Below are 18,861 nucleotides of genomic sequence, written 5' to 3'. Positions count from 1 at the left end.
TCCTGAAGTCCAGGGCTGTGATCTTGCTTTTTGCCATGCTTGCTCTTCTCAAGATCCTGAACACCACCATCTCATCATCACTGCAGGCAAGGCAGCCTTCAACCTTCTCACCCCCTTGTTTGTAAACAAGGTCCAGCAGAGCACCTTGTTTACAAACAATGTCTGTACCAACCCCATTAAGAAGGCAAGACATGCAGTTTATTCTTTAAAGGAAACAGCTAAAGTTGAAAGATCCCCCCCCTCCAAATCCACCATAAACTCTTCAGACCCCTTTTTTCCAATTTCGTTGTAATTTTCAGACCTCTGTGTGGTTCACAGGGCTGCGTAATGAATACATGTCCAATAGGACATCAATTGATGGGACAGAGATCAAGTACATCTTCTGGCTACTGTTACCAGAGTCTTACTCAAAGGAGCTATTCTTTGGGGCTTTTAGTGCTCTTTTATGTGAGAGTAGGAGAAGATTAATATTTATAAGTCACATACGCACCTAAAGCTACATTTTTTGTCAAATCAACAATTACAAGATATGTAGATGAGAATGTTTCAAGTCGTCTAAAAGCAGGGAAGTGTGTAAATTTTTTCAGAGCTCTCTTCCTATGGAGTTTTCAGGGCACGTTGTCAGGTTGTACATAAAAGATAACACTTGGCCATGTTTTTTTCAAGAAAGTTCAGATAGGATAAATATTCCCTGTATGAAGGAGAAAAGCTAAAATAATGGAGCTGAGACAGACATGCTGTACATAATATGAAATGTGGATGGGGAGGAACCTGTACCTGACAATGCAGTTTGAACAATGGAAAGCAAGACAGTGCGTGACGAACTTCAAGGAGGTCCATCTACATGTCAAATTGTGTGTGCTTAGTGAAGCTATGAGAGTAAGCACTGTCTGAATAACTGTTGGTTTGGGTTTTTTTTTAATTCCCCTCATTTCCAAAACAAATTTCTTCTGAGTGGTTGATTGAATGTTACTTAGTTCAAATGTCTCATTGATAAACAAATCCTTCTAGGTATAGCTATAAGTGCTGCTTGCTCAGAACTATCAACCAGTAGTATTAACTTCACAAGACTGGATAGGATACAGTGCTTGCTAACAGTAATGGGAAATTATAAATTGGAAAGTGAATGTGTTCTGAATCTTCTTTTTACTGTATAGAGGAGTGGAAGCCAGACAGACAAGTGTTCATCTGATTCAGTCTTCGGATCATATATTAAAAACAAAAGAAAAAAAATTCATTAATTTCCTCCCTCCCCCCTCTTAAATCTCCAGTAGAGGAAAAAGAAGAGAAATCTAGAAATTAGTTCTTCGAAGTTTTCATCATAAAGAATATGGAGAAGAAAGACAGAAGTAACATCCATTATGGTATTTTCTAGGATACATCTGCCCAAGGTCCTGAAGGGCCATCAGGATGGGTAGGGTATGTTGTGTTTCGTTTAGCTGTTGTGAAGTTAAAAGGACACAGTTCTGCACAATAAACTTTCTGACAGTCTTGGTCTAGCCTGACATGCTTGTGTTGAGTAAGCACAAAATTTGTTCACAGTTTCATTTATGAAGAAGGACAAAACATGTTTGAGAGCGAGGTGGCAAAGACTCAGATGTAGCTATACAGTTCCTTAAAATCTACAAAGCAAGGTGAAGAGGATTTGTGGTGTACTTGATTTATTGATTTTAATCTACAGTGAATTGACAGAACACTTTTGTCCTGCAGTGCACCTGTTAAAGAAAATAGAATTGCAGAGAAGTATATGAAATAGATCATGGAAATGTTTCCTTCCGGTGTTTCTTCTTGGCAGATGTGCTAAATGGTTATTCCTTTCTTCAGATGGTTCTCACACTGTAAAATATGACCTGCTTTTTCTCTACTACATAAGCCAGGCAAACTGCCCATGCACTAGCAGAAATAAAATAGATGACCTTTCTGAAACATTGGAATTTATCAGAGCTATTTAACTGGCACTTCATTTGTGTGTGCCGTAGACATTTGAATTGGCACAGTTTTTGTGACTTCACACTTCTCCTTTCTCCACATCAAATATAATTTATGTTGGAAATGAGCAGATAGTGAGAATTAATACTGAGGCTTTATTAATCATTAAAGTGATGAGATCCAGGATTTTTTTTAACTGGGGCAACTATGGATTCTCTAATTGAAGGCATTGCAAGCTAATTAGAATCACACTAATAATTCTGCAGAGGGCAATGGTTCTAATAAGGAAAATCATGGGAGTGGAACACTTCTAAACAATACCATTAGGATTCTTCTAATAGGACCCAGTTAATGATATGGAAAGAGGACAAAAATAGATGTTACATTAGACTTAGGAAAGTCCAAAGCTGGGCTAAAAATAGCATACGCACCAGCAAGGGGATACTGGGAACATAGTCCTCTTCCCATCTCCTCCCTCCCAGTGATATTTTCATGGTTTGTGATACTGATAAAACTGTTTAATAAAGAAGCACCTGTGGAAATAAAAAATAACATTACCCTGAATATATTCTTTGGAGTTTCAATTGAGTGAGCTAGCTTCTTTTTCTATCTAATTCAACCCTGTTTCTTATTCATTAATACTTCGGAATTTGTAGATGAGTGAACATAGGCATAATAACTTAGAGGAGTTGGTTCATTTAAATTTCTAAATGGGATTGTATGTGTTGTTTACTGTCCTCTAAAGATTAAAGAAATCTAATAACATGAGTCTGAGTGACAAAATATTACTCTTGCATTGTTGAAGACAGATATTCTTTACAAAATATTCAAGGAAAAAATAATTAGCCCACGTCTGGGGACTGCCACACAAATGTCCTTCAGTGAAAAATTACTTACACATTCAATATGTCTTGAAAGGCTTTATTAAAGCATAATACAAAATTCTCTCAGAGCAGTGACACATGCCAGAGGGCAGATTAATGAGAACTGGATAGCCAAGCCACCTGCCTGATTTCTGTACTGACAATTTGCTGGAGATTTAAGAAGTTGCTGAATGAGTCTGTAATTTTTCATTGCCAGAAGTACAGAGTCTTAGACTTTCCTTGACTTCCTGTGCAATATAAAGGGTAACAAGAGAAAAGCAGTCTTAGCTGCAGGGACACTTGTACCACTTCTGGCTGTAATATCAATATAGCTGTCACATTTGTCACCTGACATGGCAATTATGTGTATCTCAAAGATGAGGCACTTGGTTTGCTGTAGAGTATTGTGGCTGCATATTCACAGCTGCTTAGCGAGAGTGCTATTTATTATTACAGAAAATTGCATTTTTTTTGCACAAAATACTGATAAGCAGTCTATTTGTCAGACTTAGACCAAATGATCTCAAACTACTGATTGTCCTGTAGTGTCACTCTGCAGTAGTCTGTATTGTAAAGGAAACACCACACTGAAGTCCTGAGAGAGTAGGCTGGTTTCTCATCTGCAAAAAACCTAGTAAGATTATTATAGAAAATTGCAATTAATTACAAAATTGATACATAGCATATTGTGATCAAAACTGATATATCTATCACTAGTTTTCTGAGCTCTTAAACACTTAATAAAGCTATGCTGGTTTGAAGAGGTACACTAGTAAAACACTTCCTCTGCTGTGGTTGGTTGTATCATAATATATTCCATTTCAAAGAAAGACAGACTAACAGTCTTGCAGGTTTCAGTGATGCTTATTACTCAACTTTTCAGAGGTGTCTCTGGTAAAATGCTATGAAAATGTTAATTTCCCGAGAGAAGCACTGTGTTCCTTTCTTTCATTGGCTCCATTCTTCTTAGTTCTGTTCTTGATGGAAGGGTCCTTTTACATCCCTCCTAGTTATTGACTAATGCTAACTGGTCGCAATCCATAGGAAAGAAAGATACCTCTGGTGCTGCTTGTCAGACTATCAAAATCAGCCATCTTCAGTCCTGCTGCAAGGTGCAGGCTGTCTCAGAATCATCATCTGGTTGTCATGGTAAAAGGTTTGTCTGAGGCAGAAGCTTTATCTCTGGTAGCTGGTCTTGGAAATGTTTTAACAAACTAGCAGCTAATGTCTGTCCACTACTTCTGAGTGTTTATAGGGTTGTTACTGTAACAGGAATGGCAGTAGCAATCCAGGTCTCAGTCTAATTTATGTAGTGATTATCAGGTGATAGAGGTGAACAGACTTTTAAATACAAATATTTGGGGAGGGATAGCTGATGAAACCTCTCTGCTGTATAGTTAATGAGACTCCTCAAAGTATCTTATGGCAGTTTAAAGTACTGAGAATGACAAATACAAGAAATTTACGTCTAAATCCACTGTTTAGAGGTCTGGTCCTCATTTCCTCTGACTTAGAGATGTGATGGCTTGTTGAATATTCTATATAGAATGATCTGAGGAAAGTAGTAACCTGTGTCCTACTACACAAGTCATCATATTGAAAAAAACCTGCAATTGGAACGACATGCTGTCATGGACAGCTGTCTCAGTAGAGACTCGAGGAGGAAACAGAGACTAAGCTCCCTTCTCAATTCAAGCTGCAGTTCCTCTTTGCATCTACATTATTGGCATATTTCCATTTCTTTATTTTAAAGCATGAAGTCAACACTGTCAGCAATTTCTTCATACTCTGGACTTGCAGATCATTTGCTGGAACCGCTTCTTCACCAACATTTTTGAATGGCCTTGCTTTTCTACTGGGGTATGATTTTTGTGTGATCCTCTCTGTGAAGTTTTCCTGCATGATTCTTGTCATCCACCTTTTTATTTTACTACTGCTACCCTTTTTTTTTTTTTTTTTTAGAGTGGAAGAAGATCCTGGTGCCGCAGTTGTTGAAAAAGGTTTGATTGAGGTGAAAATACCCAGATTGTTTGCTAAAGACACCTCAGTGGCCAGAAATCAGACAGATAATAGAAGTTGCCATCCCTTTGTAATTCAGTTCTACAGTGTGAAATCAGGGTATGGCTCCCTACAAAAGGGGGAGATTCTATCTGGAAACAGATTCAAACTCATGCAACCTTAGATACAAACTTTTAGAGCAGAATAGAATAGAATAGAATTTTTCAGTTGGAAGGGACCTGCAATGATCATCTATTTTGGCCAACCTGAATTTGAAAGCACTTAAACTCAAGTAGGTCATCATTGCCCACAGGCTGGAGTAGAGTGTGCCAAAGGTTTAGTTTTCTAATTTAAGAACTATTTAGGTGTACTCCCAGCTACAACTTCCAAAAAAGAACTGGCTTCCTTATCCCAACTCTCCAGAAAAGTTGGCATCTTTCATTCCTTAGGTGCAGGAAATTCATATAAGAGTCTGATTCCTGAATCAGGAGATTTTTTTTACTTTCTTTTCAGGATTGTCTGTGACTTGGTGCAATTGGGCTTTTTCCTCACTTTGCTACCTCTATCGAATTCATCACTTGATGGGGAGCAGTTGTGATTGAATACAGTGTAGGGAATTCAAACTGATTATAGCACATTCATTCTCACCATAGGGCAGGGTGAGAAGCTTCCATCATGCAGATCATCCATCATCCAAATCTGTCACACCAGAACAATTAATCTGGCTTGCTCCCACCAGTCTCCTTCTCAGGGGCCCCTCAGAAGACATGAGTCAATGGGCTATAGGCAGAATAACTTGTGCTGGCAGCGTATTGCTTGTCACCCTGTTGCTCAGTAACCTTGCTCTCTCTCCTCCTCCCATCCCCATCACACAGCTGATGGGTGACATGACAGCCATCCTACAACTGCAGTTCAGGTGATGGGTGCAGATTTGGCTATGTGAGAAGACTGGTTGTCAAGCCATGACACAGGGACACTTTCAGTGCACCGTTAGATGTGTGCCTGTTACATGATCAACATAGCATATTCTCCATCATGTGATGAATGTAGAATACGCTGTTATTTTTAGTGTAATTGTGGAAATATGTGTGAACATACTTCACCTATGTAAGAGGGGATGGATGGGGAGATCCATCCAGTACTTCCATCAAAGCCTATGTGGCTTGCTTGCTCCAAAAATAATTCACCCTATTGTAGAATATAAGGTCTGCAGAAACTGTTTTCTTCTTGTATTTACTAGGAGATCTGAAGAAAGTGGCTTAGAGGAAGCAAATTTATTACTGTTCCTCTCAGCTCAGCCAGAGAGATTGCATCTAGTTCAGTTCTTGCCTACAGACCTTGTCTCAGGTCAATGCATACACAAATTAAAATTCCCAAATGTGACAGATGGTATTTGTTTAGTGTGCGTGTTCTCAGTTGCATGCTGTGTCCCTTCAAGAAGTAGCTGGAAAAGGAGAGCCCTTGGAAAGGACAGCAGGGGGTGGGTGCAGCTTTGGGGAGCTACAGGGCCTGTTTGGGGCAGAAGGTTCCAGGGCTGGCAGGTCTGGCAGGAGGAGAGTCACAGTGCAGCCTGGGAGGCTGCAGCCCACAGGGGCAGAGACCGCTCAGAGGAGCAGTCAGCAGGACCCAGAGAAAACCAAATGAACTTCCTTGGGATTGGAGGAGACTGGCAAAGTTCGATGCAGTTCAGAAAGCCACTGAACTATCCAAAGCTACGCCTATGAGCAAGGATCTGTCTCCAAGGACACAATGGGCAGAGGGGAGAGCTGTTTATGAAACAGTTTTATTTTCATTCTGTCTGATGTAGTCACTTTGAATTCTTTACATGTTAAAAGCTGGGTTACTTATATTTTTTAATGTAACCTGTCCCTTCTTCAGTTTAAAACTCTTTTGTCTTCTTACGTTACTTTGCTATAGAAAAAGGTAAATACAAATTGTCATGTTTTAACCCTAGCCAGCAACTAAGCCCCACACAGCCGCTTGCTCATTGCCCCGGGTGGGATGAGGGAGAGAATCGGAAGAGTAGAAGTCAGAAAACTCATGGGTTGAGATAAAGACAGTTTAATAGGGAAAGCAAAAGCCGCACACGCAAGCAAAGCAAAACAAGGAATTAATTAGCTACTTCCCATGGGCAGGCAGGTGTTCAGCCATCCCCAGGAAAGCAGGGCTCCATCATGCGTAATGGTTACCTGGGGAGACAAAATGCCATCACTCTGGACCTTCCCGCTTCCTTCTTCTTCCCCAGCTTTTATTGCTGAGCGTGACGTCATATGGTATGGAATATCCCTTTGGTCAGCTGGGGTCAGTTGTCCCAGCTGTGTCCCCTCCCAGCTTCTTGTGCACCCCCAGCCTCCTCACTGGTGGGGTGGGGTGAGAAGCAGAAAAGGCCTTGACTGTGTAAGCGCTGCTCAGCAGTAACTAAAACATCCCTGTGTTATCAACACTGTTTCCAGCACAAATCCAAAACATAGCCCCATACTGGCTACTGTGAAGAAAATTAACTGTATCCCAGCCAAAACGAGCACAAGATCAAAGCTCTAACCAATGCGAGCTTCCTACAAATCAATCATTTCTGGGCATTCATTATTTTTATAGTTCCAGTCTGTAAAGGACACCCTCAGTTGATCTTTGTTGTGGCTTTCTGTTGGGTTTGGCATGATGGTGGAACTAACAATAACTTCCTGAAAGTTAAAACTTTTCTCTGCAGCTTCTGCTATCTTAGTCCTTCCTTCTACACCAACACTGTGTCTTGTTTCAGTGACTTCTATGGAAAATGCATGTTTTTTTCCTTTTCTGGCTTCTGTATTTTTCTTAGCTACTCTTCTGCTTATGTGCTTAAGTCTGTAAAACATTTGGTGACTCAGCTTGTTTGAAATATGCAGTTCTTCTTTTCTTTGTGGTGCAAATAGGAAGAGACCTAAGGAATTTAGTTGACTTTGACTGATTGCGGGCAGCAGGATTCTTCCTGTGCTTCACAAAATCTGCTAGGATGCATGGATTGTGAGAGGAAATTGAGTCTAGTGTCTTGAGGGTAGATTTCTCAGCTGTATGTGGGACTAGAGAAGTATTTATATTGTCACTTAGGACTAAGATGGATTTTTTTCCCAGCTCATTCCAATCCTTGCTGGTCAGCTCTGGGTTTTCTCACACCCACTCATAGAATTCCCAGACTTGCACAGTCACACACAAGTGAGACAATCTGCATGAAAAATTAATAGTAGTTTTTTAGATCATTACATTATTTAGGGCTTCAGGGAATGTGTTAGTCACTTGTTATGCAGCAGTGCATCTTATCAGCAGGTGCCCTTGCCATGTTCAGCAAATGATACTTCTATTCTTTCGCTGGCAGGTGGTCTCAGAACTACAAGTGTTCAGTGCATCTGGCCCTAGTGCTTGGGGAGCACATCAGCATAAAGACTGCCATTTCTAATTACTAACAAATCAGAAAGTGCAGCGGGAGGATCATTCCAGTCCTGACTTCTTTCAAGTCATGTGCTACTGCTGAGCTGTAGCAATGTGTAGATAGTTAGTGTTTGTTGTTCCCTGCAAATCTCCCTTCACAGGACCTTTCAAAAAAGGCTCTGCCTCATCTTTAAGTACCTTCTTGCTGGGCTTTTCTCATCTAAAGAAAATACAGCAGGAAGAGAAAGAATTAGAGCTATAAAACACCCAGATAAGGAGACAAAAGACTTATGGTTCAAAAGCCTTAAGCCAAGGGTATAAAAGGCACATACAAACACTAGGCCATAATCTCCAATGTAAGAAGGACCTGGAAGACATTATGATGACTTGAGAACTACTGTCGTTGTCCATCACGGACAGACTACTTAGTGCTTGTGAATATATGGATATGAAAGAATGATTGTAAAAGAATGAATGAGTTAAATGCATGAGAGAAGAACTGTGAGTGAGTGAAATTAGTTTTGACTGAAATAAAATTATCTTTCCTTCCTTTATGGTCTCTCACTGAGTTTCGTCACAATACTTGTGCAACAGCAGCACCATAAGTTAAATTCAGAAACACAACCATTTTTACATTGTATTAGTAACTGATATTATGACATTTAGGGGAGGCTCATAATATTTGACTATTGAGTAAGTAATTCAAAGCTTAAGAATGAAGAAGCAGGAGGACAGCATTATTGTTCCTTTCCTTGACATGTCAGTAGGTAGGTAAGGAGGTCCTGTCACTATTAATTAAATATTAAATATATATATTCTGTTGAGAGGCGGCTGCTTTTATTAACAGTGATTACAGTCGATGAAGTTCATTTTTTAGGAGAAGCAATGCTACATTTCCAAACGTGCATTGCTTATGGTTATATGCATTTTTTTGTGTAGCATTTAATTCTCATTGTTTGCTATGTTTCTCAGTTTGAACATAGTAGTAGACTGTAGTGTCGAATCCACAGTTCTCAGTTTGCTTTTGGGTCAAATACTGGTGTAAAGTAGATCTGTTCAGCCACAGCCTTAGAATGTTCTTGCTGCTTAGCATTTGCTGAGGCTCTAAGTGTGTGTTTGTGTGCAGAAAAGGAGGCATGCCCGCATTCACACACTGAAGCAAGAGAGAGAGAAATGGGATCATGAACTGGGAAACACAAGGGTGTTACATCTATACCGCTGTCCTAGGCTGATGAATTTCTCCTAAGCACAGTGGGAAGGACACCGTTGTGGTGCTCAGCACTGGCTTTATGAAATGCCATGTGCTCTTTACAATGTCACAGACCCCTCTGTGCCAATGGGAATTTTGCCTGCTATGAGCCATTAGTACTGAGGTCACCATCTGCTTGTTTCTGCTTCTGGTTGAAGGCAAGGACTGTCTTTTTTCACATGAAGTGGATCTGCAGCCAATGCTTGTTTTTTAATATCTTTATTAAAGGAAGAGAAAGAGCCTGCATCAAATGAATAATTATCCTAGAGGCTTTGTGCCCATTAGTGACACAGGAGAAGCTGTCAGACTGCACAGTCCTGAAACCAGTAGTGGGAGTTTATAGCATTTGAAAAGGTGACAGCCCAAACTCTTTCTCTCTATTACAGCTCTGCGAATGTGCTGATGTGGTTTTACACAGAAAAGTATTGCCCTCAAAATATTAGTCACTGGCACTCATGTAGTACCTTCTACAAGACAGGGCATAATGCTGCTTTCTGATATAATGTGTCTGAGTCTTCTCTATATGGTCATTTGCACTCTCTTTGCAGAGGTTTAAAAGATAACCATTTTTATTTTCTAATGTTGCATCTTGTCTGTGTGCAAGAACACTAACTATAAAAGATGCAGAGCAATTGGGAATGAGTCTGTTTAAGTCAAAATGTCAGTGACTGTCATCAGCTTGGAGAGACATGCAGTCTCCACTAAAGTATCATTAGCCTTCGATTCAATCCAGGACCAAACACTCTTGAAATGGATATTAACAGGGAGCTTGCAAAATGAAGTGCTAGACAGTCCTGCCAGTTCTTCTGGGAAGGAATTAGCAAAATTGTACCTCACAGCACAAAATAATATAATTCAACAATCTACAGCCTGTTTTGTTGTTGCAATGTACTTGTAGCAATGATGTTATTTAACCCTCTAATATGAAATTGCGTTATATTCAGTTTATAAGTGTCACTGATTTTTTTTTTTAACCGGCTGCTAGGTTTTTACTATATTAAAAATAGAGAATTTTGAATCATCCTACAGAATATGCAGTTTCTCATTTTCTTTTTGATGTTTGTCATCATATTACTGAAGAGGATAAACCAAGAACAGAAATGCGTTCCCTATTACAAGGGTCGTTCTAAGTGTAAGAAAAAAGATGGGTATTGAAGGGAGAGAAGTTCAGGAGATGAAAAGGATGCAGTAGACTACATAAGAATTAGTAGCTAAATTCAAGTGAAGACTTATGTGGCGTAAGAAAAAAGAAAAAATTTTCAGGGAAGATTTTGCAGGCATTTATAAAAGGCTCCTCTCAAGTATTAGAGGAAACATGAAAGAAAGTATGAAAGATAATTGGCATAATTAAGTAGGTGTTAATATTTTAGTAATGAATAAATGATGATAAGTAAGAGTTATTAATAGAATTATGGCTGGTATTAGGGTTAAGATAGCTGGGGAGTAATTTTCAGGTACCATGGCATATGCCCACTAGTTCTTAGTAAAAGGAGAATGGCCAAAGTACCAATGCACACAATGGCTTTTTTACCTGCATTTGAGAGCATAGACAAAGATCAATTTATTGCCTCTGTAGGCTGTGTTGGGGAGAGAACTCACACTGATGTGCTCTGGAACTAGGATCCATGAAGTGTGCTACTTTGCTTTTCTGACTCCGCCTTGTCACTGTACAGGACAGCTCTGACAGCTAACAGGACTCAGACCACAATCTTTATTTTTAATCAAAATACCTTTTTTTTTTTTTAACAGGATCCTAGCTAGTAGATGTGTAAAGAGCCACACCAGATCCCCATTACTTCTGCTTTTCCATTTGGTATTGCAGGCGTGTTTCATGTATACGAAAAGATTGTTCAGGGCATTGTTCAAGCTAGTTTTCAGATACATTTAGCAGGACTAGGCCTATCAGAGAATAATGTGCACTTTTATTGGTAAACTGAGCACTTTTAATATAGGTAGTGAGACACAGTAAATGTGCAGGTCCCTCATACAGTTTTTCTTACTGCTTTTCAGATTAAATCGGCAGCATAACATCTTTCTTCTGTATTGTAACAGAATGTTTAATTTAAGTCTGAGCGCTGCTTTGAGATACATTTTGTATGAAAGATCTTTCACAGAATAACATTGCTGTATTTTTACACTGTCAGGTCCAAGAAGCAAATGGAGACCCAGGAGATATATCACAGAGGTTGCTTGAGGTGAGAGCTGAATAAGGTAAATAGCAGACCTAGTGTTCAATCACTCAGATGAAACAAACACTGGATGCCTGGGACAAAACCTGGGGAAGTGTATTTTTCTTTGAGTGTTATTGTGAGTTGCACCCCCAGTGTTAACCTAATCTTTCCTACTTCAGTTTCTGTTTATTTTAAGAACTGTCTAGTTGAAGTTTTAATGTGTCCCCTACTCCTTTTCAGATGAATGTTTATCGACTCATTACAGGAATTTTACAAGTAAAAGCAATGTTGGGGATTATTCACTATTTTCCATCATGTTCTAAAACTGCTTAAATGATCAACAAAGAAATTTTAATAGTTCAGCTGACATTTAGCTGTTGAATGTTGTCATGAAAAAAACAAACATTTCTTCTAATGACTTGTCTGGGAAACCCAGATAAATAATGCTAGGGATGAAATACATTATTCTATGTAGTCTGTTTGCTTATTTGCTTAGACAGATAAAACTGAGTAGTTTAAACAACGTGCATAACTGTAGAACTAAGAGTCCACCAAATCTGACTATTTTTACTGTCTTCTGGATGTCACTTTCAGAAATTTAGTACCTGATCATTGCTAGCTGATGTCAAGAGAAAGATTTTCAGTGGTATCAGACAGAGCTGCATTATGCCTTTTGTGCCAACAGAAATTCTGTTTAAGGTGAATGCAGCACAGAATACTAAAGCTCAGTATGTCCCAGTTTTGTGACTGGCTGGAAAGCAGGGCTGTTCCTAACTTAAGTTAGAGCAGCTGGGGTTTCTCCCTGTATAAAAGTTGGGTTCTTGCTTGTCTGCCAAGTCCCAGCTATCCCCAGGAAGTGGAGGACCATCAGGGAGACCATTACAAGTCACCGATACTTGAAACATCTCTACATTGCACCATATTCCTCTCAAATACAGGAACTAATATGCAGATGATGGAAAAATTAAGCCTCTGTTGCATATTCTTACTTGATGTCCCTGAAGAGTCAAATGATAGCTTTTCATGCTTTGCTAGCTTTTTATGCTGTGTATCACCTTATGTCCATATGTCTGCCAAGCACTTCTGATATCAGCAGTAGTAATGATAGGACTTAACGTTTTTATATTTCACAGAATCATAGAATGGTTGAGGTTGGAAGGGACCTCTGGAGATCATCTGATCCAACCCCCCTGCTCAAGCAGGGCCACCTAGAGCCAGTTGCTCAGGAACAAGTCCAAAAGACTTTTGAATATCTCCAAGAATGGTGACTCCACAACCTCTCTGGGTAACCTGTGCCAGTGCTCTGTCACCCTCACAGTAAAAATGTTTCCTGACATTCAGACATAACCTCCTGTGTTTCAGTTTGTGCCCATTGCCTCCTATCCTGTCACTGGGAACCATTAAAAAGAGCTTGGCTCCATCTCCTTTGCACTATTCCTTGAGGTATTTATATAAATCGATAAGCCCCCCCCGCCCCCGCAGGCCTTGTCTTCTCTAAGCTAAACAGTCCCAGATGTCTCAGCTTGTCCTCACAGGAGAGGTACTCCAGTTCCTTAATCATCTTCATGGCCCTTTGTTAGACTCTCTCCAGTATGTTCATGTCTCTCTTGTACTGCAGGGACCAGAACGGGACACAGTACTCCAGATGTGGCCTCACCAGTGCCAGGTAGAGGGGGAGGATCCCCTCCCTTGACCTGCTGGCAATATTTTGTCTAATGCAACCCAAGATACCATTAGCCACCTTTGTTGCAAGGGCACATTGCTGGCTCATGTTCAACTTGGTGTCCACCAGGAACCCCAGGTCCTTTTCTGTTTCCCAGCTGGGTGGCCCACCGCATGTACTGGTGCCTGGGATTGTTCCTCTCCAGGTACAGGACTTGGCACTTCTCCTTGTTGAACTCCATGAGGTTGCTGTCAGCCCATTTCTTCAGCCTATCGAGGTCCCTCTGAATAGCAGCACAACTCTCTGTCTTATCAGCCATTCCTCCCAGTTTTGTGTGTTCAGTGAACTTGCTGGGGGTACACTGCCCCATCATCCAGACCATGAATGAAGACATTGAACAGTTTTGGACCCAGTATTGACCCCTGGGGGCACCACTAGGTATTGGCCTCGAACTCGACTTTGCGCTGCTGATCACCATCCTCTGGGCCCTGCCATTCAGCCAATTTTCAATTCACCTCAGTTTTGCTTCACCTCAATTTGCTTCAGATTTTCTTCGTACTGAGTGTGGTTTATCACTAAGTCTAAGTGGAGCTGAAGCAATCATATATCAAGAGAAACAGTTTGGTCTTAATATATTTAATTTAGGCTTGTAGTGGTTAGATAATGCAAATGAATGTTCAGATCTGTCACTTTATAATTTTGTGCAAATTCCTGTAGGAGTTTTCTTTTAGATAACTGCTGGTAGGATATAAAATACTGTTGCTTTATATTTTATTTTCTTTCTTCACCTGACTACTTTGCTACTGAATAGTGTTAGATTTAGTTATCTTTTTTAGTTGCTGCAGGAATACAGGAAGTACCTGTAGACCCCCATGCCGATACTTTCATTACCACCTGTAGAGATGAGAAAGTAAGCTTCTGCTACTCATTTTGTTCTTGGCTTCTCTAGCAGTTCATGCTAGGTATGGACAACTGGATATTTTGAGAGGTCCCCAAATCACTGAATTTTGGCCATTTAGAAGTTATCAGAAGACAATTCTCTTCAGCAATAAGTTGCGTTCAGATTAGTGTCCTCTTGCTTATTCCGGAAGTATTGGACTAACTCCTGTACTTGTTGGTGGATTGTGGTGTCCTTTCATCTGAACTTTCAGGTTTCTGCATCAGGATGAAATTAGATAGCATGAGCTATCTTGTAATACAGAAGTGTGACTATGAGCTTTGCTGAACAAAATCTGGAACCACCAATGTCCTGTACTTGTGCTTTTCAAATTAACAGAGACTTCTGATGATGGAATTCTAGTAAGGTGATTTTCAGTCTACTCAAATGAAGAAAAAAAATGACACAAACCATCTCTAAAATAGGAATGTGATTTGCTCTTTGGAGGAGATTAAAGAATAGTTGTGTAGTTTTATTTTGTTCCTAAACCTTTCATATTCAGTGTCCCTTTTATAGATAAATGCCTTGATGTGTCAGGTATTGTCAAATACTGAGAGAACACCTTTTTTCTAAGAAGTTGCTTTTATTTTTATTTATTTCCCCCCACCCCCAATATTTCTGGCCAGAGCACAGAAGAGCTTGCTTTGCATTGTCAGTTGCAAAAATCCAAGATTCATCAAAATATCAAGGTTTCTGGGTGCACCATCAACCCTTTGAATCTTTTGAGATTTGTCTACAATTTATATCTCAGTCATTAGATTGTGCAGGCTGTGTTCTTAAGCCTTTTAATGTCGGAGAGTCAATGGAAATACCACAATTAACATGACAATACTTATTTTTAAACCAACCTTTTGTCAACAAAAAACCCTTTAGAGCTGCTGGTTTTGCTTGTTGGCTGTCATGCCTCTTGTCCCAGGGGAAACCATCCCTGGATGATTGTGCTGTGCTGTGACACTGACAGCTTTTTGCTGCAGGCAGTCTTCACATATTTTCCCCAGGTAAAGAGACAGCAATATGATGTCATTTTAGCTGTTTTGGGGAACAGACGCAGTAAGAAGGGCAAAGACAAAAAAGTGAACTGTGGGGCTCAGAGGATTAACAAGTAGTTGTGAGATGCCTGTATTCTATTCCTGGCTCTGCCATTGTCTTGTGCTATTGTGAACTAGTAAATTAACCTTGTTCCGTGACTGCAGCACCATTTATAAAGTGGGAATGATAATGCTTAGCACCACAAAGGGGCAGTGTAATTCTTTGCTAATTAATATTTATAAAGTGCCAGATTCTCCATTGCTCTGCACCTTTGCAGTCATTTACATCTGTGCAAAATGAAGACAAAGTGGCTGAAAAGTGCTACTGTATTTTATACCCACTCTCTGCCAATGTGAAGGGCTGTGCAAGGATTACAGCAGTGGAGAATGTCGCCGGTACTTTTCAAGATACTGTTGCCTGTAGGCATAGACCTACTAATTCAAGAGTGAAAGCACCTGCAATAGATATATCCACAGTTCCCCTTCTTAGAATACGGCACACAAAAAAGTTACTGTGGTGTTAGTTGAGGTACAAACTTGCAGGACGCTACTTCACAGCAAGCTACTTGTGTGCATGCTCTTACATCTTACAGTGATGACATATTTTTACTTCTCTTGCTGCAATAAATATTGTAGCAAGTGTTTTAGGGATGATGAGGAACACAGGAGTTCAATGATCCAAGAGAAGTCAAAACTTTGGGGGTTTGGTCCTTTACCCGCTTTCTTCTCTTTATGAGAGAAGCCTTTGGATTTGAGCGTACCAGTAATGTTTACCTTCTGGAGACCTTCCAGGTGTCCCTGAAAGGTTAATAGAATCTCTGCTCTGTCATGATTCTTGGTTAGGCTGCCTGGAAGGCAGCAAGACAAACTGCCATCTTAATTAATTGATGAAAATGAACAAAGAAAACAGGTAACAGAAAAATCATCAAGTTAGCACAGTGAGAAGATGTATTTTTTGTCATTTGGCAAGAAGATCTTTGCAGACCCTTTTTGGCAGGCTGACACTAATCAATGCCTGTTTGCCATGCCCAGCCCAGCTTTTCTTGCAAGTGAATATAAAACTTCTCTTGAAATCTTACTACATGACACATTCTAGGCTATGAGGGAATGAATAAGGAGTGTCAGTAGTTTTGGAATTAGGAAAAGGAAACTTATTACTTGCTAGGTTGTGCATCTACTGTTCCCATAGGCTGAAGGCAGAAGGTGATTGCAGCTTTATTCCTGCTCAGTTCAGGTTTCACTTGAAAAATTATGGAATTAAGAAATTTTGTTCACTTTTTGTCTGCTTGTCCTCAACACTTTGCATGCAGCAGTGGCCAGAATCACGTATATGTTAATCATAAAATTGCTTTAGTGCACATTCTTATTGCCTCTTTGATTATGGGCCTGTCACCAAGAGCTTAGCTGTTCAGAATACTTTCTGATTAATCATGCTCTTCTCATCAGACACTTCAGTTGTAGAGTATCAGATAATGATCCTCCTCACTGAGAGTTAAAGGTTTCCCAATAAATAGAAAGTGTGACTGTTGGGAACTCTAGACAGTGTGGTATCCATTAATTAAAGTGATGGGAAACTATTCAGTCTGCGGCTTGTCTCTAGAAGATTAGCACATTATAATATTCACTCTTTATGCTTAGAAGCAAAAAAACAGAGTAAGAGAAACACTGGATGAGGTGATATGAAGTAAGCATGAGCATGATCAGGAAGTATGAGCTCGTATTAAATGAATGCTCTGCCTTGCAGGCACTGTGACGATCCTCCATCTGCTGTTATTGCACGAACAGAAATGTGTTTTCTTTTGACATCTCTTTTGTGTTTGTGTTTGCTCATAGAAAGCATTATGTGAAATAATCCAACTCATCCTGTCATAAATATGAGGACAGAGAGGCCTGCATCCTATTCAGTTTGTCTTCTGGAGCCACCGTAATAAGTGCTCTAGTTCCTTGCCAAGTCTGTAGCTCAAGAAACAGGATTTCTACTGCTTCCCTGTGGAGAGTCCTCTACAGTCTGACACCATGGGTAATAGGCATTTTTTATTACAGATGAAAATGAACGAGTTAGAAAATAGCTCTTGATATCCTTTAGTACAAAAAGTAAAAGAGGTTCCAGAAGGTGAAATTGAGTGAATTAGGGAGTCAGGAGGGGAAGAGCTAAAATCTGCTTTCATGCCTTGTCTGCTACGTAAATGTTTTGACGATTCAAATCTTTGTGTTGTAGGCCCCCCTTGATATTTATCCTCTGCAGGAATGTCTCCTTGTTCTGTAAGGCTGCAAGATGCAGGGGCATAAAACATCTGGGACTGCCAATTCCAATGATGTGGTGATGGGTACATTATACATTATATTTGTGTGTACATTATGTACATATAATATGTACATTATATATGCATATTATACATAAATTGGAAAGACAACATATCAGTGATCACTGGTAGATAAGTCAGTAGTCAGTCAATATAAATAATGGCAGTGGTTTGGTAAGGTTTTTTAGGTCTTGAGCAAAGTGAGATTTACCTTATCAAAATAAAGGTTTATCCTAGTAGCCAAGTTATTGTGGTTTACCAAGTTACCGCGTAGTGCCTGACTTGCAGTATTGTTTATGATTGACCAAGCTATCACATAGTGCCTGACTTGCAGTATTGTTTATGAGTTCACTCTTAGCCCATGGCAAATGTAAAGCAAATTTGATTTAGTTTAGTCAGCAATAAATGAATCTTAAAGTGAATCAGATTTCCTCATATTGAGAGCAAAATAAGGGTAAATACACACAGTGTGGTTCAGTTGAGTCATGGTAACCTGTTAGACCACAGCAAGGTGACTGTATACATTATTCCTTGTCCTGTCCTAAGGTGCAGACCACACAGAGAACAGAGAAGCGGTATAATACAAGAGCTGATACAAGGCTCCTGAATTTCAGGACACCGTTGTTTAGTCTCTGCTTTTCCACTGACTTGAAACACGACATTGAAAAAATCATTAAAGACTCCACACCTTAGCTTCTGCAAATGTTGGCAGTGGATAATAATTCTCAGCTGCTCTTGTACGACATTTTTATATCCTCTGATTAAAGGTTGAATTTAAAGGTGTAGCCTTCCATAAAGACAAATTAATTCAGGTTTTGTTATGTACCAGATTTTTTATGGATAGTTCCCTTAACAGAAAAATCCTCTATGTTATCAAGTAACTGACTAAACCTAAAATGCTTTTTAAGTGCGGCTTAAGTGCAGCTAAAACCAGATACTACTTTAATCAGATGAGTAAAAACTGTTCATGAGGGTGAAATTGAGCCCTAAATGTCCAGTTAGTCCGAGACTTACACACCAAGTAATGTTGAGATTTATCTTTTGCAGCACAGTGACTTCCTGAAAGCATGGCGAATCATTCCATGCATGTTTCCTTGACCAGAGCTAAAATTCACAGGGATGGTAACCTGTCCTGCTCTAGACGTGATATATCTAGACATGATATACTCCAGTCAAAGCTAATATTCCTTCGTGCTAAGCTAGGTAACAGGACTGTCAGGCACCAGTGCTTCTCTGTAATCCTTTCTGGGGGAGGTGGAAATCATGCATGTGATTTTTTTCTGTTCTCATAGGGCGTGCAGGGGGAAAGCTGGCCTGT

Source organism: Ciconia boyciana, chromosome 6, assembly GCF_034638445.1.
Source record: "Ciconia boyciana chromosome 6, ASM3463844v1, whole genome shotgun sequence".
Lineage (NCBI taxonomy): Eukaryota > Metazoa > Chordata > Aves > Ciconiiformes > Ciconiidae > Ciconia > Ciconia boyciana.
The sequence above is the reverse complement of the archived record's forward strand: the minus strand, read 5'-3'. Positions refer to the sequence as shown.